Raw genomic sequence first — 25,669 nt, 5'->3', positions numbered from 1 at the left:
TGAGGGATCACAGCCTCACTTAAATAAATACACTTGGTTATAAGAAACGCGAATTTCTTAAAATTTTCAGATTTCACTTCAGATTTTGACACTTACAGTATTTAGTCCACGAGATCCAATCTTCAAATCCAAAGCCAGGTTTTGATCATATACTTTCATTAGTCCGTGAGAGGTCATCGTGGTTCCAAGGCAAGGCATTTCTGAGCAGGCTGAACAAAATGGCGGCTTAAGAACCCAGCGATGTGACAGAAGGCAGACTAAGATGGTGCACACCATTTTGGTAAGGCTTATTTTGTTTTATTTTGTGATGTGCACCGCCTAAATTATCTTTAAAAGTGGTGTTAAAATTCACCCAAACACCCAGTTTTCATTCAAGCACTCCTTGGAGTTCCCTTAATATGCCTGCAAAGATTTGGGCCAAGAGGTTTCATGGTTTTGGAGTTGTGTAGGAGACACACACACACACACACATTTATTATTGTAGATAACGAGTAAAAAGAAACAAATATTGCATAAATTAATTATTTCCTTTGCTACAATATTAAAATCTGACAAAACCTATAATTGCTCAACTACCCAAGGGACCTGTATTCTTCAGAGCTGGAATGGTACAATCAACAATGAGGCCTTAAATAATACTCGAGTGAACTGTTTTTGCTTCACAGTCTCAGACTTGCAAATTACATCACACATGACTACAATAAATGAATAACTCAATGAAACAATGTTGTTGTACTTAACTATCATGGTGCCCATGTAGGCCAAACAACATTGTCTCATGTTGTGAAAATGTCTTTTTATGATTGATTGAAAGTTTTGGCACCATTTTAGTCATTTAGAGCATCTGCCACACTTCCAATGTTGATAAGAAGATTCCATTCATAATGAGTTTCTCTACCCAGAACAGTACAGACAACATAACAGATGCTCTATTAAGGATGTGCAAGAAAATAAAGGACAATTAGAATCATGAATAGGTCACGTATTCCATTTAACCTGCATGATTATATCCACATTAAATGCATCATAGTCTTCTTATTTAACAGCTGCTATTATTTCCACTTGTGGGCTTTGTAGGGGAAATCTTGGCCCAAGTCTTTCATGAATCGGCTAGCCAGGCCTGACGTTTGATTCAAGAGTTGGGGTAGGGATTTGTAATTTGTTCAGGATGACGATGACAGCTCACCAACTCTACATGAAGGACACCATGGGATCTTTAACGGCCACCAACTAATGCCGGTAGCCGGTAAAACGTCCAGTTTTACGTCCATCCGAGGGATGGCACACACAGTGATGAATCACCCTGCCTATGAAACACTGGGATAACAGTTTATAGCTGGGTCGAGGTTCAAACCCAGGCTAGACAGCTGAGAGGCAAGTGTGTGTACCTCGAGACTTCTGGAGTCTGGGGCTCGAGGCTTTCCTGCCAGCCCATTAAATGCATAACTTATTGATTCAAATTGAATTGATTAATTTACTTTCTGAAACCAAAGCCAATTTGATCCTCTTGTTTTCACTTTTCGAAATCTATCTGAACTTTCCCACATTACATTCCATATTCCTTCATGATACCATTTTTGTCTGCAAATATATTGGACATAGATTCTGTGTACATGTTGTTGAATTCGTGAAGTTGAGGTGTAAATTATTAAAATGCCATTTAGGCATTTTGCTTTTGCAGCATGATTTTCCATTAAGAATAATATATTTAGTGAACTGCCCATGCCTCGAGGTAAAAGAAACCTTGAGAAGGCATGAAGCTGTGGATGACTATGTGCTGTAAATGTCATTAATGGAGGTGTTGTTTCACAACTTGCATGTCCACTGATTGGTCCGACATATGGAAGATCTGAGAATATTTGTGTGGCCAATGGTCCTGCTTCAGGTTGATAGCATGGAGAGAACCTGGACAGAAGGTGTTAGGTGAGAAATCGAGTCATTTTTTGTCATGTTTATTTGTGTAGTGGATCATTAAATGCTTGACTACAGAAGACCCACACACCTTGATGGCTCAACTGAGCTGCCTTAGTGTGGAGACTCACCCTGATTGGAGTGGCTCCAGGCTCACTGACAAAGTACTATATGGAGGTAGAAAGTATAAAGTACAAAGTACACCTCGCATAACATGAGCCAAGTTGGATTGTTGACACTGGACCTCGTGAAAATAAGCAGATGAAGGAGACGAGCCGAGTGAAATTGCATCACTGGCATCGCATGACATCACATTGTGTTGTGCTCAGGAAGATTTTTTTCCTTTCGAGACAAGGATACTCGTGGACGCTCGACATACTTTGAAGCCCGGACCCAGTGGATCATTATTTGTTGGATCATGGTTTGTGCAAGGCTTGTGAACTCCGGGTCGGACTGTTCATCACACTGGGGTGATTCTCAGCTGCAATCTGTAAGTATTCCCCACATGATGCTGATATGATCTATCTAAACTGGAATATGCTTTGCACAGAAATGCTAAACAAAGCACTGTTTATCAGCACCATTGCGCTGCACTGATCTTATGACATGGTCTTCAATAACTGCTTTTTCATTTGGTTCACAATTGCATGCAATATAAATTAGTTAGACCTTTCTCTACTGCTCACTGTACCATATATTGGTCATCAAGTGTTTGATACAATGTCTCAACGTGCACCACACTTTGACCGCTGCCCTGGTTTCAGAATTCAGAGATTGTGCTGACTTGTTTTTACTGAACTGTTGCTTGTGTGTAGTTGCTTAATTAATGATAGGTTAAAGAGTTAGTTCTCTATGACCAATATAATGGAATGAGTCCTGCTTCATTTGTATTTATAGTTAAAAGGCTTGTTTATTCCAGCCATTTGCGATCCAAGCTGCAACTGACTCGATGACTTGGGGGGTATGTTTCCGTCGTATTGGGTATGATCACCTGATTGTGCCCTGCAGGTGGTCACAACCCCCAAAGACGCGATAATACATTATTTTATTTCCTGCCTTTGCCACCACTATCTTTCTGCACCCACTTCTTCAACTACCCTCATCACCCCCAAGCTGAAATCTTGGGCCTGAGTTTATTACTTGAATTATACTGCACCACATTATTACTCATTTGAATTCTCACTCACTGGAGCTCACTGGCCTGTTGAATTAAATTTTGTCACTTTATTTTCTGTTATGTTAATAGTTAATATGATGTATCAATATCAATCACAATCTTCATAACTAGAAGAAGAAGAACACTTTTTTGTGCACATATTCTCCATGGGAGTACCTCATGTGCAGCTTCCCTTTGCAGGGCAGCTCACCGGATGACAGGATTGGGGCAAAGCCTTCGGGACCCCCAATCTTTGATGCTAGGAGGAAAACCACGGGGTAACGTCCCTGGGTCGGAGTGGTGCTGAGGTGTTGTCCACCAGACGGCGGTATCCTTGGGTTAACCTGAGGTGGTCCCTTCGGGTGGGTACCTGGAATGTCCTATCCCTAAGAGAGGATGATCACCTGTCTCTGTTATCATTGGAGCTGAAGCGTTTGGACATCGGGATTGCAGCTCTCTCTGAGGTTCGGAGACCGGATTGTGGCGAGATAATGGTGGGTGGTTACACCTACTATTGGTCTGGTCGCTCTGATGGTTACCATACCCAAGGAGTTGCTGAAGCTGTGTCCAATAAGCTGACCCCAATGATAATTGAGGTAACACCGGTCAACGAGCGTATTATGAGATTAAGGATTCGTCACTCCTTAGGTGTCATTTCCCTGGTCTCTGTTTATGCTCCGACTGAGGAGAGTGATCTCACTGTGAAGGATGCATTCTACGACACACTCGAATCTGTGGTTGATCACTGCCCCAGACGAGATACACTTCTAGTCTTGGGGGATTTCAATGCAATGACTGGAACTGATAGGGTTGGTTATGAGGTGTGTGGTGGTCCCCATGGGTCAGGAACTATGAACCAGAATAGCAGTAAGTTCCTTGATTTTGCAAGAAGTCATGGACTTAGGGTGGCTGGTTCATGGTTTCAGCGCCCACAAGCTCAACACTGGACTTGGTATTCCAACGCTGGCAGTGTGGCAAAGGAGATTGACCATGTCCTCGTTGATGGTCATTGTAGGATGATCCAGAACTGCAGGGTCTACCGGAGTGCCCAGTTCCTCAATACCGACCACAGGCTTGTTGTAGCAACTCCAAAGCTGCACCTTAAATCCTGAAGAATGGTACCATCCCAGCGTAGGCTGGATGTTGGCAAGCTCAGGGATGAGAGAGTAGCCAAGGAGTTTGCGAACAGGCTGAGTGGACACTTGGGGGGTCTGGATGCTTTGTGGGGTCTTGGACAGTCAAGGGACACTGGATACCATTGACCAGAGTCGCAGGGCCAGGCTGAATGGCAGAGCTGAGCTGTTCAGGGAGCTGAGGCGTAAAACTGTACGTGCACTGAGGGTGGACAAGGAGGCCTATGTGCGAGGAATCTGTGAGGGGGTAGAGCATCACCTGTGGACAGGTGATTCTCGTCCCGCTTACGGGGGAATTCGCGCATTGCGTTCATCCAAGCCCATCCCTCGGAGCACTGCAGTTAGAGCAGAGAGTGGTAGGCTTTTGACAGAGGAGTCTGAAGTGAAGGCCCGCTGGGCCAGTTACTTTGAGCGGTTGTACCAGGCTGATCCCGCAGCTGTCGAGTTGGACATCAAGGGTGTTACAATCCCTGTTGCTGACCCTCGAATCAACTGTGGTCCACCTTCGCTTGTGGAAACATGGGCTGCGGTGAACCGGTTGAAACGGGGCAAAGCTCCAGGGATCTGTGGCATCCATGCTGAACTTCTCAAGGCTGGTGGAAATGCTGCACTCGTGTCGTTGCATGCAGTTCTGTGCTCTGTCTGGAACACACGCATCATCCAAACTGACTGGAAGAGGGGCCTTGTTCTTCCTCTCTGGAAAGGGAAGGGTGATCGCCAAGACTGCAACAACTACCGAGGGGTGACGCTGCTCTCAGTGCCGGGCAAGGTCTTTGTTCGGATAATTCTTGATGGGGTTCGCCACCATCTGCTTGAGCACCAGCGTCCAGAGCAGTCAGGCTTTACACCAAAGAGGTCAACGATTTACCTTGCTCTTCGTGTCCTCACCGAACGCAGATGAGAGTTTCGGCAGGGGCTGCTTGCAGCCTTTGTTGATCTCTGTAAAGCGTTCGATTTAGTGAATCGGGATGTCCTCTGGAGGATTCTTGGTCTTCGTGGGGTGCCACCAAAACTGATCGATTTGATGTCTGAACTCTACTCTGGTACTGAGAGTGCTGTGAAGTGTGGTGGTACCATCTCTGACTTATTTCCAGTTGTTACTGGAGTTCATCAGGGGTGTGTACTGCCCCCCACACTTTTCAGCACTTGTATGGACTGTATTTTCGGGAGGATGTCGGAGAGATCAAGCTGTGGTGCATCGTTTGGGAATGTCAAGATCTCGGACCTTGATTTTTCAGATGATGCAGTCATCTTTGCAGAGACTTTAGATATCTTTTTGGGGGCTCTTGAGGTGCTGAATGAGGAGTCGGAGCCGCTGGGATTACGGGTTTCTTGGGTCAAAACTAAGATCCAGGCTTTCGGTGACATCTTGGATGCGGCTGTCCTGTCTGTGTCTGTTGGTGGTGAGGATGTTGAGGTCGTGGAGAGATTCACTTACCTTGGCAGTGATATTCATGTCTCTGCTGGCTGTGAGTCAGAGGTCAATAGACGCCTGGGTCGGGCCTGGGGAGTCATGGATTCACTGGATCATGGGGTGTGGCGCTGCCGGTACCTGTGCGGGAGGATGAAAGTCCGAGTCTTCAGGTCCTTGGTACTTCCAGTCTTGCTCTATGGATGCGAGACTTGGACTCTGACCAAGGATCTGAGACGGAGACTTAATTACTTTGGTACCAGGTCTCTTCGGAGAATCCTTTGCTATCACTGGTCGGATTTTGTGTCCAACGAGCGGTTGCTGAGAGAGACTCGGATGAGATTTGTTACCTGCATAGTCCGTGAGCGTCAGGGCTGTATGGACATGTGGCTCGTTTTCCTGATGCTGATCCTGCTCACCAGATTCTCTCAGTGAGGGAGTCTCATGAGTGGAGGAGGCCAGTGGGCCGACCACGTGCCTCGTGGTTGCAGCAGGTTGACCATCATCTCAAGGAAATGGGGATGGGCCGGGCATCTGCCTGGGGGATGGCCAGACGGAGGCCCCTGGAGTACCGGCGGAAAGTGGACGCAGCGACGCGCTCTTCTGGCACATGCTCCCATACCTGACCTGACCTTCTTTTTTGTGCACACAGAAGAACACTTCTTAACGAGAACACTTTTTTGTGCACATCTTCTTAACGAGATAGTATTCATTGAATAGTTATTCCGCACAGTCTTAAGAAGGACTTTGTGTGAGCAGGGGTGCCAGGAGGGGGGGTTGGGGGGCAGGCAGGGTAACCAACCCTGGGCCCAGACGTAATAGGGGCCTGTAATTATTCCCTCGTTTTTTGTTTCATAAAATGATTGTTTGTGATGATAAAACACCAGGGGGGGGGGACTTCATTTTGTCTCCTTCCAACCAACTCATTCTGATTCCCCAGCATGCTATTGCCATGGACAGTGACAGAGACAGTGACAGTGACTTCCCTCATAAAATAAACTACTGTGGGAACAATTTATATTTTCAAAATTGCGGTAATGATGTAGTGACGTAAATGAATATAGGATTGTTGGCCACACCCCATCCGGATGAAGCGGGTTAAACGAATCTGCATGTAGGAAAAAGTGACTAACACCCCAAATTCACTTCAACACTGACAAACACGGAAACCTCGGAATAGGTTGTTAAAAAAAACAAGCTCAAATGAGCTAAGATCCTCGTCCTCTTAATGATGACATCATAAAAACGAATATGACGTCATTGTGATGTATCAGGTTTGCGATAAATTATCTGTGCTAATGCCCGGCTTGATTCCTGCAAACAAAGTTCAAACAGCTTGCCTAGTTTCGGAGATAATGGTGTTGGCGATTTCCATTCGCGGCGATATTATGACGTCAACTTTTTTCAAGGAAGAATTTCCAAAATCAGAGATGGTTACTCCCTGCGCGTGGGCTTTCTGCATATACATGGCAAGTTTCACTAAGATCCGATGAAAACTCTGGGTTGTGACAAAAAATAGGAATGACGTCATAAAAATTGATATGACGTCATAGTGATGCATCATATGTGCGATAATTAATCTCTGCTAATGCCCTGTTCAATTCCCACAAACAGAATTCAAAAAGCTTGCCGAGTTTCGGAGATAATTTTTTAGGCGATTTTTTTTCGCGAGATATTTTGACGTCATAACTTTTTTTCTAGGAGGATTTTTTAAAATCAAAGATAGTTACTGTCTGCGCAGGGTATTTTTACATATATATATATTCCAAGTTTCAGGAAGGAAGTCCGATGAAAACTGTAGGCTGTGAAACAAAAAAGTCCACAAGAAGAAGATGAAGAACAACAACGTGAGTCACACTTAGAGATCCTCCACGAGGATCTAAAAATTGAAAGACGCCCGGATGAAGGGGGCTCTACACTTAGTATTGCCCGGTGGCCCAGTCTGGCTCTCGGCGGCCCTGGGTGCGAGGCAACTCTTCTGGCAGCAAATTTGTAATTGCATCTATCTACAATTATGAGGTAAATGTGTACCAATTGTACTTTGAAAATTTTTGATGTACGCACAATATGCGCTCTATCAAATGTTCATGTAAGATGTAGTAAAGTTTAAATTTCCTCCGGTGAATGGTTTTCGATATATGCTCTTAACATAATGCAGACACGTACGTGCGTACGTGACAGATTGCTTAACCCCACTCTTGGCTTCGCGCGCATGGGCTAACTAGACCTGCACTTGGTAGTGCACATAGACTCACCTCGCACACTCATTCTGAACAAAAGTACCATCATTAACTTGAACATACCACTATTAGGGCGCACTGCTATTATGGCCCATATACTCATGTCATCCACGCACCGTCATGTCACATACATTGCCATTATCCGTAGCTTTATTGATTAATTATTAGGATATTTAACAACCACTTTTGTGCACATCAAGGCTAAATTGCATTGATAAAGGTGAATATGAAAAAAAAATTCAAACGATATATTTCCCATGGCCAGTCGATCATATGTATTAAGTTTTGCATCAATCTCTTAAGCAGTTGTAGAGAAGAACGATTTTTTTCACATTTTTATTTTCAATTCAATATGGATTCCAGACCACATGATTGATAACGTCATAAATATAATTATTCACTCACGTCGAGTCGTCGATCGGATATATGAAGTTTCAGATAATAATTTAAATTCAACCAATTATGATGGGAATACCACTTCACCGATGACATCATCATTATCACCCTATATACCATATGGGGAGTTTGACTTCTGCCAAGTTAAAAAAAACATTTTCATTGAGCGATTTCGGAGAAAAATGTTCAATTTTATTTCCTTTAATCCAATACGGTTGCCGTACCATGTAACGGGGAGTCCCTCCTATGTTTAAAGTTTTGCATCAATTGGATAAGCAGTTGAAAATAAAAACATTTTAAAAGTAAAAATACACACACACACACACACACACACACACACACACACACACACACACACACACACACACACACACACACACACACACACACACACACACAGTGGCGTCAAAGAAGCCAGCACGTAATCTCGTAACTCACTGCTTGGACCGACTGATGACAATCCCAAAACCAGAACCCTGGCGACAAAGGTAAGGAGAGGAAGAAGGTGCAGCGGAGAGAGGGATGTGGTGTGAGCAGGATGGAGAGACTTATTAAGGAGTTGAGACGGGGCCTGATACAAGACGTGTGTGGATTGCAGGCCCACATACCATTGAGTTGACACTTTGAGGCTGTTCATGTCTCTGAAGACCATGTGTGAAGCCCTGGGCATTGATGACAGATTCGAGGATGGCATGGCTGGTAATTTGAGCAGGAGGTGGAGGACAATCAAGGAACAGAGATGAGGCCCGATGTGAGGCACATGTGGATTACAGGCCCACATACCCACAAGTCGACACTCTGAGGCTCTTCATGTCTCTGAAGGACTGTGTTTGGAGCCTTGGGCATCGATGGTAGATTTGAGGACAACGAAGCTGGTAATTTGAATGGGACAGAGAGGATAATCCAGGAGCGGAGAAGAAGCCTGATACGAGGCAAATGTGGATTGAAGGCCCGTGTGCTCCGGAGCCGACGCTCCACAGCTATTTGCATCTCTGTCGGATATGAGGACGACTTGACTGGGAAGTAAATGCTCGGATCGGCATGAAAAATGATTTGCCGACAAATGCAATGGGATTGGGGCTTGTGACCTGGAAAGAGGCCTTGGTTATGTCTTGGTCATGTCTCGGACGTGCTGCGTGCAGCGACTGCAGCCTCGGACGAACATTATGCTGAAATGTGATCGCCGAACGCAATGTTGAGTCACCAGCATGAAGATCCCCGAAGTGAGAAGCTAATTTTTATGTGCCAAGGTTGAGTGGGGGAAAGGCTGTGGAAGGGGAAAAAATTATTCAACGAAGCCAGGTGGGTGAGAAACTGTAACCGATGCACCAGGGAGTTGCCAGGGGAAGGGAAGAATCTTCGATAAACAAAATGTGTGTTGGTCAGAAAGGAAAATAAAACTAACGATGTGACACAGACCCTTTATACTGTTTGTGTGGTGACAGTGCAGGCAGAATGCTCGCTGGAAATAATGAATCCTGCACCTCCTCTCGTGAGAAAAAAGACCATCTCACAAGGGGACAGGGATTTACAACAAGCCAAGGGGCTGTGGACGTGTGACCTGTGTCAAACACGAAGCTCAATAAGAGGAACCTTAAACACGAATGTTGGAACATAGAGGAGGCCATTTACCACTGTAACTGTAAAGTCGATTCAAGATGACATGAACAACAGGGGATGACCAGTAGGGAGTTAGATTCACGAACCAGCTGAAGAAGACAAGAGTGGCCACCAGAGCAGAGACGGTGCCATCAAAAACATTTGAAAAAGTTGCATCAATGGCACATAAAGTCCGAAAAATAAATAAAATAAAATAAATAACAGTGAAGGCCAGAAGACAAGCAGAAAAAGATATGAGGAGGATGGGGGCTGAGTGTTCGCCAGGGGGTGGATAGAGGGATCGTGGAAAAGTGGCTGCAATGGCACAGGGAGGGGCTGTGCGATGAAGCAAGGGTTTGAAATGTGGTGCGTCACTGGGGACCCAGCGGTGACGCCGGGCTGAGACAGATGGGGCGGAGGCAGAGAATCACCATAATGGGGGGAGGGAACAGACCCGATTTCAGTCATGGACTGAGTGAAAACACTTGCATGGATGGAGAGGATGAAAAATGGGAACGGCAGATGATGATAACAGGCAGAAGGATTTCAGGTAACAGATGGGTGAAGGAGTGAAGGAGGATGAGGATGATCAGGAACAGCGAAGACTGGAAGAAGAGCTGGCAAATAAAATAAACACCCTTTGAGGAAATGGAGATGAGATCGACACCCTTTGGGGAAAGACCACAACTTTACAAGATAGAAAACAACCGACGGACAAAACTGCTGGTTGGGAGAATCACCAAAGCACGCAAGAGATTGGTACCAAAATCATCCACATTAAAGGAACTCAACACCGTGAGCTTTGTAGCAGCACTGCTCATACAAGAAAAAGTACCAGACTCCACCATGAAAACGGAGGCTGGAGACACAAAGGGATCAACTGAGAAAAGAAACAGGACAAATACAGTAATTTATAAAGGGAAATCGAAGCCCAAAGCCAATGAGGAGAATCCAAAAAATAAAAAAAACAAATACAAAATTGAAAATAAAGACCTTGAGGTATTGGTTGCTGAAAACAAACTCAAAATATAAATGATTGCAATACAGATTAAAAAAAAAACTATGATGAAGTTAACAAAGGGAGAAAACAAAAGCGCATGTTTTTGGAAATAACCCAAAAAGAAAAATTGGCAGAACTCAAACAAGAAGAGCACTCAGTTGAGCGCATACCTCCGAGAGGCTGACTAGTCACTTCACGTTTTGTATCCCACCGATAGGCCGGATATAGATTCAGACCTGAATTAAAATTGAATCGACTTGATCTTGTCACCTTACCAACTCATTCATAAAGTTTGTCCAAATCTGTCCATAACTTTTTGAGAGATCGTGCTGTATATCGTTTTAGCCCTATCGCTCAATGGTGAAGAATCACTTAAAAAAATTATCGGATCCGGATCCTGATTTGGATCTTCACCAAAATCGAATCAATTCTTCCTTGTTACATACCCTACCTACCCACCAAGTTTCGTCCAATTCCGCCCGTAACCTTTTGAGATATTCTGCTAAATATCGTTTTTGCCCCGATCACTCAATGATAAAAAAATCACATAAAATGTGCAGTGTCTGGATCTTCACCAAAATCAAATCACGTCAATCCTGTCACACACCCAACCCATCCACCAAATTTCGTCCGAATCCGTCAATAACTTTTTGAGATATCCTGCATACAGACAGACAAATAGACAAACAAGCCGGTAGGTGGCGATGGATAACTGAGCATGGAAACTATAAGATATAGAGCAAAATGGATGTCATATAGCAGATAGGGAGTAACCTTAAGATTATGCATATCAAATCTCATCCAGTTCCATCTACTGATAACTACTCGGTATCCATTTGAATGAAAAGTACCGAAAATGCGGTTTGAAATCGGAAATCCCCAAAGTTTGAGGGGGTGCTGTGGGTGAACAAAGACCTAGATCGAAAATTCGGGCAGATCGTTTGTGCACAATGTATTCCAGATGATTAGTGTGAATTTTCATGACCATCCGACCATAACCCTAGGAGGAGTAGCATTTGGCACGAAGGCACCTCCAGCTCTCGCATATTATCGATTTTTGCACTAATTGATCTTTGACCCCTGACCTAAGCGAAATCGGTCAATATATCCTGAAGCAAAGTTGTAGTACTCATTCAGTACCATGAACCTGCAAAGTTTCATTCATATCAATGCACTCACCTGGTCACTAGGGGGCCTTCATTTTTCACCAATTTTCGCGCATACCCTAATTGTAGGGGGGCGCTGCGGGTAAAGTATTCCATATATCACAAAAAACCGGAATATATTTGATAGAGCATCACCTGTAGATCATTCGTGCCAAACTTCATAAGCCTACGTGGGATAATGGCTTTCGGAATTGATATCGCGTGAATGGTACCGATTTTGTAGGTTTTTCAGTTGTTGCTAGGGAACCAAAGGGTCCCTAGCAACCATCACAATTCCCAAAGCACGAGGTCATAAGATGTACCTGCCACCCGAGTTTGTTCAAAATCTGCCCACGTTTACTACCAATTATGCTGATGACAAATGAACAAACATTCAAATAAACATCCAAGCAAACAGACAGAATTACTGACAATAAGGGTCACCTATTTCGGCGACCCAACAGACAGGAGTGAAAACAGTCTGTGATAATAGAAAAAGGCATTGGCATGTGCATCAGTTCTTTTGGAGATTTTGTCTTCAATAGTTCTCCTAACCTCAGCGAGATACCTCTTCCTACAACTGTGGTGGTATTTCACTTCTTTAGCAATGAAGTCAATGTCCTCAATCCTTGTAAACAATGGCTGGTCATTCAGTTCTTTGGCAGCTTGTTTGATGTTCTGTGCTTCACCAGTTTCACATGTGCTGACTAACTCACGTTTATCAACCTTTGTCCTTTTTCGAGTAAAGTGACAAGATATACAGTTATCCCGAAACACCCCAGAGGAAGTTGATGCCACAGGAGGAAGGGAAGACTGAAGGAGGGGACGTTCTGAAGTTACAGTCGTCACCACTGGAGGCACTCGATCCTTTTTACAAGAGCCTTTTGGGATCGCGGCAAAGTTCTTCTCGCAGTTTCTATGATACCCATCCAAGCTTTGGTATTTTTCTGGTAATGAGTTTCAAACTGGAGTGTACTTTGCTACCACACGAAAAACACTTTGCTGTTTCAGTCTGTTTGAAGTTGCTGTAGGTCTCATCTGTGAAAGAGTGAATAACATCAGCACTAACCGGGCCTATGTATAGAAGGCACTGGTAGTTGACTGCATCGGACATGGTGGCTGAGCTTGTAGAAGGCGTTTCAGACATATTCAGGATATGAAAAATAAGTCGGCTGATAATCTCAAATCATTCCACTGCAGGATTATCATTACAATATACAAGGATTCTTATTTGTCTCCTTTACCTAAGAGCTGCTACGTGTATTTATTTATAAGTATTTTCCATACTTCATTACAAATATAAATTTTGTAGTGTACAAAATTTTGTTACATTAAAGTCACTTGAGAATTTATGGTGTGTAAAGCTATTTACATGGGTCTAAAACATATGAAAATGTTTCTTGGTCTTTCCTCTGAAGAATAAAGCTGTGAGAATTGTGAAAATATCAATCATCTATTTTATGTTGAATATTTATCATGTATTGTACCAATTTTCAGCAGTTTTCTAATTTCATGACCTTTTCACCTTTGGTGACCTAATATACATCCTGGAAATGTATATACTCTGAATGTGTGTTTAGATACAATTAGTTGTCAGGGTAATTTGTAATCTTATGATAAAAATCAATCGAGTTAGACTTATTTGTGTTTGGCCGACCCCATAATTTTGTTGGAAAAGTGAGGACCATGGTCGTATAGAAATCTGCAATTTTCATGGAATGCCACTTGTAAGCCAGGCATATTTGGATTCCCTAGATATTACAACGCCTAAAACATCTAACCAAACTTTTGTACTCAAAAACATAAATAAAGTGGTCTCAGCTCCTGGACAAAAGGTTCTTTGGAATGGATAAGAAGAGGTCAGCTCAACTGGGATAAATATCTCATTGTTGCAAATGCCCAAGACCAAGGACACTACACCAATGGCTTTAATAAAGTGACAGGACTGAGTCAATCGGACAAGTGTAGATTCTGCAAGGTAGAAACAGAAAGTACGAGCCACCTCCTATTGGGATGTAAAAAAACAACACTCATACAAAGGCACAGTAAGGTATGTAGAGTAATCCACTTGCCCATTTGCAAAAATCTCAATGTAGTCTCAATATCAAAAGTCTCAATAAAGCAAAAGTCTCGATAGAACCCAGTTCCAGAAAACTCATGAAAACATGAATCAAAAGCAATCACTCTAATAAAAGAAAGTAATGCTCACAAATGACCGAATAATCCCATTGAGCATGAACATAGAAAACAAAGCATTGCGACTGGATATAGTACTGAGGAACAAAAAAGAAAAGAAGACATTGCTAATTGTGGTTTCAGTACCCAGCGATTTGGCCTAAACAATGCAGAAATCAAGAAAATGACAAATACCAACAGCACAAAAATGAAGTGAAAAGATCTTACAAGCTGAAGAGTGCAGAAATTGTACCAGTGATTATTGGAGCAATGGGAATGATGGAAATGAATGAAATAACCTTGCAGAGATCTTAAAAACCATCCCTGGGAATATTACTACAAGCAAAATGCAGTTGGAAGCTGTCCAGGGCTCAGTGATGATCCTCAAAAGAGCCCTCGGAACAAAACTTTGAGAACAAGAAAACTTCACAAATTAGTCTATGAATCGTGATCCCTTACTGAAACAGAGGTGGGTACTTTGAGACCCGGGAGGACTCCATTCTACCTTCTGAAACCCGCATCGAGATAACAACCAAACGTGTGCGCGCGCGCGCACGCATGCACGCACGCACGCACGCACGTGCACACACACACACACACACACACACACACATACACACACACACACACACAGCCTTACATCCCACTTGGGGTGATTGAGTAAGACGTTTGATTCAGCAAGAGTGTGATTATAAGGAAACAAGCATACGTGCTAAGTAAAAAAATCTGGAGCACCAGAAATCCAGATGGAAACAAAATGTTCTTCTTTCATGTACTTCCTTGTTTTACTTTTTTTTCACTAACATATTAAGCTTTTGCTTTCACTCCCGCTAATTTAGCACACATTATGGCTTTTTAGTCTGCAAGACTACAGATTTCCTTTTGCTCAGGTATAAATTCATCAGGGCAAAGCTGAGGATGCATGACATATTTTCGACAAAATTGAGGCTCATGGGAGAGCAAGGGGACAGAGGGTATGAACTCATAGGAGGACAGCGGGATAACTTTGAACATAATAAGCAAGGGAATGAACGGACCAGAAAAAGAGGAGAGAGAAGAGGGAAGGAAACACTGCAACCTATAATTATGAAGGAGTTGTGAGTAAGGATGGGAGATTGTGACATGATATGGTGGTGTACTGCCTGCTTGAAGCCCTGGAGGGAAGTGTGGGATAGCACAGCGACTGGGAGGCGGTTCCACAACGTAAAAAAAGTGGAGATTCTACGTTATGAGAAGCGATAAGTATTATACGATACATCAAGGTTAAACGATGCCAGACACCAAACAAAACAATGAATTAATGAGCATAAAATCCACCGACACACATATTTAATGCTCAGTGCGTTAAAATACCAAATAAACTTTTTCCGACTGATAGATAAAGTAGTTCTAACTCCTAAATAATATAACTGATATTGGAAAGATCAAAATCTTCTCGAAAACCACTTTGGTGGGTCGGTCTGTTTATCACTCCCACCTGAACCATTGGCTCACAATGCTCCAGATCAGAACACAGGTTGAAATTGCATGGACTGTAATTATATATCTATTTAATATCTAGGAATGTCCATGTAATTGTTGTAAAAGCATGTTGATGTCCAATAACGTCTTTCCCTTGCAAATTATATATGTACAAGCTCCCCCCACGAGGATCCGAGAGGGTCGTGAGGAGTAGCCTCGTTACCATTCAGGTGTCTAGTCTGGGTTTCATTCTTGATATGGCTATATAAACCATCGGATTGGTGATTTGCAGTTGTCGTGTCTTGGATGGATGTTAAGCTGGGTGTCCCTTCCACTCACATTCGTTGGTGGACGTTAAAAATCCCGCAATGTCTTTTGCGAAGAGTAGGATGAGTTATCATTTGTCTCCTGAACAAATTACAGATTCCTGCCACCTGCACATGAACCTCAGGCCTGACAAGCCTGTGTTCAAAACCTTTCCCCAGCAACCGAACAAGGTGGGAACAATGCTGCAAATAACTTGGGCCATCAAAAAAGTAAAGTCGTGCAGCATTCCTCCATCAGTCGAAGCCCTAAGGGCTACTGCATGCGAACAGACACAATGCAACAAGATTGTCGGCGACAGTGACAGTTTTTGATAATTTTGTAATATGTGGTGGTTGACGAGTCTGTTCAACAGGTTTTTCAGTTGCATCAACAATAATCTTAAAGTTGAACATGTTGAACTTTTACGACAAGTTATCCATGACAACCATTAATCATGTGTGTGTGCAGCAGTTTCCAACATTCGCCGAAGTGGTAAAATGTTTTGACCAATTAAACTTCAGCTTTCAGTAGCTTCCGTCCATAGCGTCATATTATCTAGAGCAGTGTTATAAAAAGAATTGCAGCTTTTGTGAGCATTGAAGGCCAAAAATGTATTATGAAAGTTCAGTAGAGTAGCCTGAACCTGTCCTTTGTTTCCTGTATTGAAGAAACCTTTGGAAACAACAAAAGGTACATTGTGTTGGACATCTAGGTACATTGTGTTGGAAAAAGTTTTAATGACAGAGCCTCTGCCTTTGAATTACATTATCATATACCTACTTGGTGTGTGTGTGTGTGTGTGTGTGTGTGTGTGTGTGTGTGTGTGTGTGTGTGTGTGTGTGTGTGTGTGTGTGTGTGTGTGTGTTTAGAGTTAATGCCTGTTGAAGTTGCAGTACAACATCACCTGTGGCCAAAAAATGCAAAGTGATTGTGACTCCTTCTGCAGTAGAGATGTCACCCCTGAACGTAATGTTTTATTTTTCCGTGCTATCCATGGATTGACACGCTTCACTAGCTCATTAAGTAGTGTTGGATGCATCATCTGGATATTATCGTAAAAGCGCTCATCTAACGCTCCCTCAGCCGACATTCACTCCACCCAAGGCTTTACCCCCAGCCGCTTCTTTCTCCTGGCATGACGTCGGCAATGGACCAGCGCTTGTTTCAGAGCAGCAGTGTAAAGATCTATCACCCTTCTCATTATCTCCATGTATTTGTTCATCATTGCCATTTTCTTTACCGAAAATAGTGATATTGACAATCGCGTAGTGTGTCAAGTATGTGGCAGTGTCCAACAAAACATGATTGCACAATATTCGTCCTGGACAATGTTGTTGCCTTGCATAGGCAAACATCAGCTCGTGTCTGATGGCCTTAAGAGCAACGTAAAAATAAAAAAAAATAAAAAAAAATTGAAAACACCTCTCATGTAACTGTTTCAATAAAACAGGAGTCACAAATCATATAAATAAAAGTAAACATTCATTTTAGGGCAAAATATTTTTCTCATTTTTCAATACAATTTCATGTTATTTAATATTGGGCTTTAATTTTAAGAAGGCTGTCTTGTTGGTGAGGAGTCAATTCAATTTGGATTCCATGCTTGTGACATCAAATTACTTTGCTTATCACAGTACAGGAAATGTTCATGTCGCCCCTGCAGAAAAGTCTAATGCAAATTGGTGCAGCATGAGATGCTGAAGTAACAAGCACAATCCACATTCATTGGATGAGTAAGAAAGAAGAGTAGGGAAAACAGACATGACAGTGCATAACCACCGAAGCACAATACCATCTACTCACAATCAATTGAGGGCGTCACGTGGACGTGCCGGACAGGACAGCAAATGGAAGTTATTCTGCTGAATAAAAATATGGCATTAGTTTTGAAATATGTTGACAAGTAAACTAATTATTTTTAACAACGTAAAGGCAAGATCGTTAGTTGACCCCTGGTGAATGGTTGAACATGAATTGGAAGGATTTTGCCATGGTACCTCATATTTGATGAATTGCCTTGAAGCCTGCCTTGAAGAATTGACATGATGTTTTGAATTGATGTGCTGCCTCCCAAAACCGTAAAAGTGATTGAGCTAAATAAAAAGCAGCTGTACATTTTCGTAGTGGTGTATTTGCATGGAAGCACAACCTTCAATCAATGTAAATCTTGACATTAATAAACATATTGCACATAAAAGACCAAAATAAATAAATTAATAAGATTGTATTATATGAAAATATATTATATTATATTATACTGACCACAGTCTTATTAATCACAACAATGGTGGGGCAAAATGAGTCACCTGTGCATTTCAGACATGGTGTAGTCATCATCATCATCATGGTTGCCCTTCATAACCACAAATATGGCCGTTCACATGAGCCTTGGGAATAACCTGCGAATGAAAAATTGTTTATAGTGGAGGAGCTGCTTCCCAGACATCAACAACACTGAGATAACAAGCATTGTAACTTGGTATCAAAGAACATTCAACAAGATCAAATGGCTTGTTACCCATATATTTAGGCAGGGGTGTCTGTTGGGATTATTTGGCAGGGTGTTGGCGATAACTCATCTGCTCTTCATGAAACACACCGTGGGATCTTTACCGTCTCCCAATAACCAGTGATGTTAGACGGGTCAACTGGCTTAACGTCCCTAAAATTGATGGTGCACACATTGATGCCTCGTCCTGGATGTAAACCACCAGGGTGCCAGTTTATAGCTTGGTCGAGATTGGAGCCCAGGTTATACAGATCAAAGGTGAGTACACTACCTCTGCATCATCCTGTCGGACCCAACGTATACAGAATCTGTACTATTAGGATTACTACATTAGATCATGGACCTTCACCTTCCACTTCTTTCCCATACGTATTGCATATCAGAAGGGGTCCAATGAGACGTGTCAATCCACAGCTCTCCTTCATTGATTGCATGGTGAATGGAACAAACAATGCATTCATTTATTGTTCATCTTTCATTGTCCTGTTAATTTCACATCAACCGCTTGCAAAGCATCCCTTGTTTAAATGGACGCCTTCTGCTGACACTGCTTGGACAGATATATTTACATACAATTCGACACAGCACGAGTCTCTGCCCACGCTGTGTTTTGCATTATTTCCAATAAGATGAGACATAAGTTGCAATTAAACTCACACTTTAGTAACATGCATTTATGTATGTTCATTTATTCATTTCATTTTTCTTTCTTCAGCATTTAATGGAACAATACAAACCCAAACATTTTGGCTAATTATTGTAATTTAACCTTGTGACAAGGACGAATCAATTCGATTTTGGTGAAGATTCGAATCCAGATAAAATAAAATAAAATTTAATTTTCTCGGTGATTCTTGACTATTGAGAGATGGAGTCATATATATATATATATATATATATATATATATATATATATATATATATATATATATATATATATATATATATATATATATATATATATATATATATATATATATATATATATATATACAGTGGGGAGAACAAGTATTTGATACACTGCCGATTTTGCAGGTTTTCCCACTTAAAAAGCACGTAGAGGTCTGTAATTTTTATCATTGGTACACTTCAACTGTGAAAGATGGAATCTAAAACAAAAATCCTGAAAATCACGTTGTATGATTTTTAAATAATTAATTTGCATTTTATTGCATGAAATAAGTATTTGATACATCAGAAAAACAGAACTTAATATTTGGTACAGAAACCTTTGTTTGCAATTACAGAGATCAGACGTTTCCTGTAGTTCTTAACCAGGTTTGCACAGACTGCAGCAGGGATTTTGGCCCACTCCTCCATACAGATCTTCTCCAGATCCTTCAGGTTTTGGGGCTGTCGCTGGGCAACACAGACTTTCAGCTCCCTCCAAAGATTTTCTGGTGGGTTCATGTCTGGTGACTGGCAAGGCCACTCCAGGACCTTGAGATGCTTCTTACGGAGCCACTCCTTAGTTGCCCTGGCTGTGTGTTTCGGGTCGTTGTCATGCTGGAAGACCCAGCCACACCCCATCTTCAATGCTCTTGTTGAGGGAAGGAGGTTGTTGGCCAAGATCTCGTGATACATGGCCCCATCCATCCTCCCCTCAATACGGTGCAATCGTCCTGTCCCCTTTGCAGAAAAGCATCCCCAAAGAATGATGTTTCCACCTCCATGCTTCACGGTTGGGATGGTGTTTTTGGGGTTGTACTCATCCTTCTTCTTCCAAACACGGCGAGTGGAGTTTAAACCAAAAAGCTCTATTTTGGTCTCATCAGACCACATGACCTTCTCCCATTCCTCCTCTGGATCATCCAGATGGTCATTGGCCAACTTCAGATGGGCCTAGACATGCACTGGCTTGAGCAGAGGGACCTTGCATGTGCTACCGGATTTTAATTCCTGACAGCGTAGTGTGTTACTTATGGTTTTCTTTGATACTGTGGTCCCAGCTCTCTTCAGGTCATTGACCAGGTCCTGCCGTGTCGATCTGGGCTGATCCCTCACCTTTCTCATGATCATTGAGGCTCCACGAGGTGAGATCTTGCATGGAGCCCCAGACCGAGGGAGATTGACTGTTATCTTGAACTTCCATTTTCTAATAATTGCGTCAACAGTTGTTGCCTTCTCACCAAGCTGCTTGCCTATTGTCCTGTAGCCCATCCCAGCCTTGTGCAAGTCTACAATTTTGTCCCTGATGTCCTTAGACAGCTCTCTGGTCTTGCCCATTGTGGAGAGGTTGGAGTCTGATTGATTGAGTGTGGACATCTGTCTTTTATGCAGATAATGAGTTCAATACAGGTAACGAGTGGAGAATGGGAGGGCTTCTTAAAGACAAAACTAACAGGTCTGTGAGAGCCGGAATTCTTACTGGTTGGTAGGTGATCAAATACTTATTTCATGCCATAAAATGCAAATTAATTATTTAAAAATCATACAATGTGATTTTCAGGATTCTTGTTTTAGATTCTGTCTTTCACAGTTGAAGTGTACCGATGATAAAAATTACAGACCTCTACGTGCTTTGTAAGTGGGAAAACCTGAAAAATCGGCAGTGTATCAAATACTTGTTCTCCCCACTGTATATATATATATATATATATATATATATATATATATATATATATATATATATATATATATATATATATATATATATATATATATATATATATATATATATATATATATATATATATATATATATATATATATATGTATATATATATGTATATATATATATATATATATATATATATGTATATATATATATATATATATATATATATATATATATATATATATATATATATATATATATATATATATATATATATATATATATATATATATATGTATATATATATATATATATATATATATATATATATATATATATATATATATATATATGTATATATATATGTATATATATATGTATATATATATATATATATATATATATATATATATATATATATATATATATATATATATATATATATATATATATATATATATATATATATATATATATATATATATATATATATATATATATATGTATATATATATATATATATATATATATATATATATATATATATATATATATATATATATATATATATATATATATATATATATATATATATATATATATATATATATATGTATATATATATATATATATATATATATATATATATATATATATATATATATATATATATATATATATATATATATATATATATATATATATATATATATATATATATATATATATATATATATATATATATATATATATATATATATATATATATATATATATATATATATATATATATATATATATATATATATATATATATATATATATATATATATATATATATATATATATATATATATATATATATATATATATATATATATATATATATATATATATATATATATATATATATATATATATATATATATATATATATATATATATATATATATATATATATATATATATATATATATATATATATATATATATATATATATATATATATATATATATATATATATATATATATATATATATATATATATATATATATATATATATATATATATATATATATATATATATATATATATATATATATATGTATACATATATATATATAATATATATATATATATATATATATATATATATATATATATATATATATATATATATATATATATATATATGTGGTTCTCAGAACCGCAAGCATTCAACAGATAGTGGTCCCAAGACAGTTATTCCATTAATATACGTGGAGATCGTCCCTTCCCTTTTGTCTAGCGGGACAACAGGGGCGTGCGTTGCGATTATCTCATAGCTAGGTTTGCTTACATCATTTCATTTCATTTCTAACGTCATTTCTACTTTTCTTTTCTGATTATTCCTGAGGTAAATCTGAGCCACGTGCATCCCTGCGCTGTGAGATGGGTCCTCAGCAAAGGACAAGCAGGCACTACACCCACAACCATCCGTACAAATCACAGCCTGCCAAACGCACTTGCAGTGGTAATTTCCACCCGATGGTGTTTTCCACAACACAGGAAACACACCCAGCACGACGCCCATGCTGCACGGTACGCGTACCAAGGCCGATAAGAGAAAGGCAACGCCACACCACGTTGCGTGGGATGAGAGTGTAAAAGGCCCAAGTGGCACGTTCCTTTCAACCCATTTCTGGATTAATTATATCGATCTGGTTCCATCCCATGCGCACGATAGTAGAATCGGGTGAGCGCTGGCCACATGCATAATGGCGGATCGGAACGGAAGATGGTGTAAGGAACGGAACGTGCTCTCAAAGGTGGACCTGTGCACCGCTCGCGACACTTTGTTATCGTACAGAGCCAGGCACGAATGGACACATCTTACTGTCTGTGCATGGGTTCGCCATATCATCTTACCTTCTCGCCTCTATGGCCAGCGAAGCAGCGATCGGGCAGGAGCATGTTGTACAGCTCGGGCCACGTTGGCACACACGGAGCGGGCGTGTTGGCCAGCGCTGGTCGGGTGCGCCCGAGCGGGCGTGCGAGACTGACACTGCCCTCAGCCGGTCATCAGGGCATGGCCCGGGGGTTCTTGTAAGGCAATTAATGGCGCGGAGTTCGGTGTGGGCGATTTGTATCATGTCGTGAGGTCGGAACGGGACATCTTTGTGGCGTAGGGACATCTTGCCGGAAATGGAATGGTGCGGTTTCCGGCCATCACGGCTGGGCCGCGCAGGGGGTCGGGGCCAATCAGAGTGCCTGATTCGGGTGACATCACTGAGTTTCAGGGTGGCCCCCCGCCCCACGTCGCGGGGCCTATAAAGGTCTGAGCAGATCCTTCTTTCTCTCTCTGCTGCCCTGCCTCGCCTTCCGCTCAAACTGGACTAGGCTCCGCCTTCAGTCGTCATCATTGGGCTCCTCCTCCTCTTCTCCGCCCACATGACGCTGACTTCACCCTCCCAACTCAAGCCCCTCCTTCACGCCCATGGTCTCAACGCAAGCTGCCCGAAGCGAGAGACGACGCGCAGGCTGTCGGGGGGGGGGGGGTAACCATGCCATGGAGCACTCCCCCCAAACGTATTGGTGGCGCGTTCAGGTACCGCGTATCAGTTATACAAAGGTACCGAGAGACCATAGCCTCAACTCCTCTCATGTCTTGCTTCAATCCCTCTTCATCGGGTTTTCTGTGTCTGTGTGTGTGCGTGTGCGTGTGTGTGTGTGTGTGTGTGTGTGTGTGTGTCCTGGCACCTGTCCATGTGAGTAAGCCTGCAGAAGATCGTTAATATTATTTTCGGGTTAGGTCTGCTCTGCGTCCACTTTTATAAGTTGCTTGTTACTTGCTGCACCTCTCCCCTATCTCTGCACAACACACCCAAATAAATCTTGATCATAACACATACCTTTCCTCACCCATTGTAAATAAATTATAATTAGAAATGTTCCCTGCTCGTTTTTGTCTTTTTCTTCCATTGATGCAGCATGGTCCGAATCCAAGCTGAGCCGGGACTTTATTCCCAACAATCCATTCCTTTTTGATGGTACGTCCTTGGCAGTGTCGCTCGGCTGCATCCGATCCGGTAAAGTGATCCGGTCCGGTTGAGTGATCCAGTTCGGACAAGGCGTATTGAGGGCGTGTTCCCGGGTAATTAAATCATGTGGTTATTTTTAGGTAACCGGATTAACTAGAGGACCCTAAGTCACGTGGTTGAGTTATTGGTGTTCACGGTCGGTTAAGCGACCCATCGCGTCACGGAATTATCTGTGTGCGACGGCCTACAATTCCGGGGAGTCTGGTGGGAGCCGAGATAGCTTCCACCACCTAGTGGTCTTCTCACCCGACCCCCAGCCCGCAACTATATATATATATATATATATATATATATATATATATATATATATATATATATATATATATATATATATATATATATATATATATATATATATATATATATATATATATATATATATATATATATATATATATATATATATATATATATATATATATATATATATATATATATATATATATATATATATATATATATATATATATATATATATATATATATATATATATATATATATATATATATATATATATATATATATATATATATATATATATATATATATATATATATATATATATATATATATATATATATATATATATATATATATATATATATATATATATATATATATATATATATATATGTGCACACACACACACACATGTTGATGGTGCCTTGACCTCACCCTCATTTATACACAATACAAAAAACTATTCTTTACAAGGGCTTGAGTCAGTCTGTACACTCACCTCTAAGCTGTCTAGCACAGGCTTCGAATCCCAACCCAGCTACAACATATCATCCTGGTGTTTCACAGTCAGGGTGATTCATCTGTGTGCCGTCCCTCGGATGGACGTTAAACTTGGCATCCCATCTATCGACATTAGTTGATGCATGTTAAAGATCCCATGGTGTCATTCGCAAACAGTATAGGCGAGCTATTGGCGGCATGAAGGCCAAATTACAAATGATCCACTGTTCCTCCATAGGAGTTATGATAATGGTGGGTTACGAGTTTACAACGACCAAGCAACAAAGTCAGAAGAAAAATGCTTCATGCCTCCATGTTTTTAGTCAATTAAAAGGTGCAGTGCATAAAAATAGTCATTTTTTTGTCCAACAAGGCAGCAATGGCATTGATTGGTTCGGTGGATCTGATCAACAGCATCCTTGAGGCAGGACAGCTTCGAAGTACCGTACGCACAGTCGCACATTCGCTTCTGATCTCGGGCCAGCTATAATCTATCATCCTTTGCAGTGCTGAATTTACCATTAGGCAGACAAGGCATGTGCCTTAGGGCCAGCCAAAAATTCGGGCCACAAACTTTGCAATCTAAGGTCTAGTAAACTGTAAAGCAAAGTGCCAAATCTGTACGTGTTTTGTCATGCATATATTCATACACTGCAAATTGTATAGAGGGATTAAATAAACTATTTTCTTTTCACATTAAATATTTGTCTTTTTTTGTATTAAATATTTTGTTCTTGAATCAGTTCATCTTTTGTCTGGGGTCCATTTCCATGAGCCCGAGATCTAATTTAAAATTTTCGGCCATTCTCTAAAATTTCAAAATGTACCTTAGGGCCAACCAAGGCT

At 40.8% G+C, this 25,669-nt stretch overlaps 1 long non-coding RNA gene across 1 annotated transcript in view; it reads right to left on the bottom strand.

The window, feature by feature from the left end:
- The window catches only part of LOC147014235 (uncharacterized), a 97,698-nt gene that overhangs the window by 56,765 nt on the left and 15,264 nt on the right, over nt 1–25,669 (bottom strand). The window contains exons 2-3 of the long non-coding RNA XR_015050434.1: nt 18,240–18,332; nt 17,737–17,792 (exon numbers count right to left, since the gene is read on the bottom strand). This is a non-coding gene — a long non-coding RNA (uncharacterized LOC147014235). The remainder of the gene's footprint in view (nt 1–17,736; nt 17,793–18,239; nt 18,333–25,669) is intronic.

Source organism: Eptatretus burgeri, chromosome 13 (assembly GCF_056783735.1).
Source record: "Eptatretus burgeri isolate ZD-2024b chromosome 13, Ebu_testis_v1, whole genome shotgun sequence".
Classification (NCBI taxonomy): Eukaryota; Metazoa; Chordata; class Myxini; order Myxiniformes; family Myxinidae; genus Eptatretus; species Eptatretus burgeri.
Note: the sequence above shows the minus strand (reverse complement) of the source record. Positions and strands in the feature narration are given on the sequence as shown.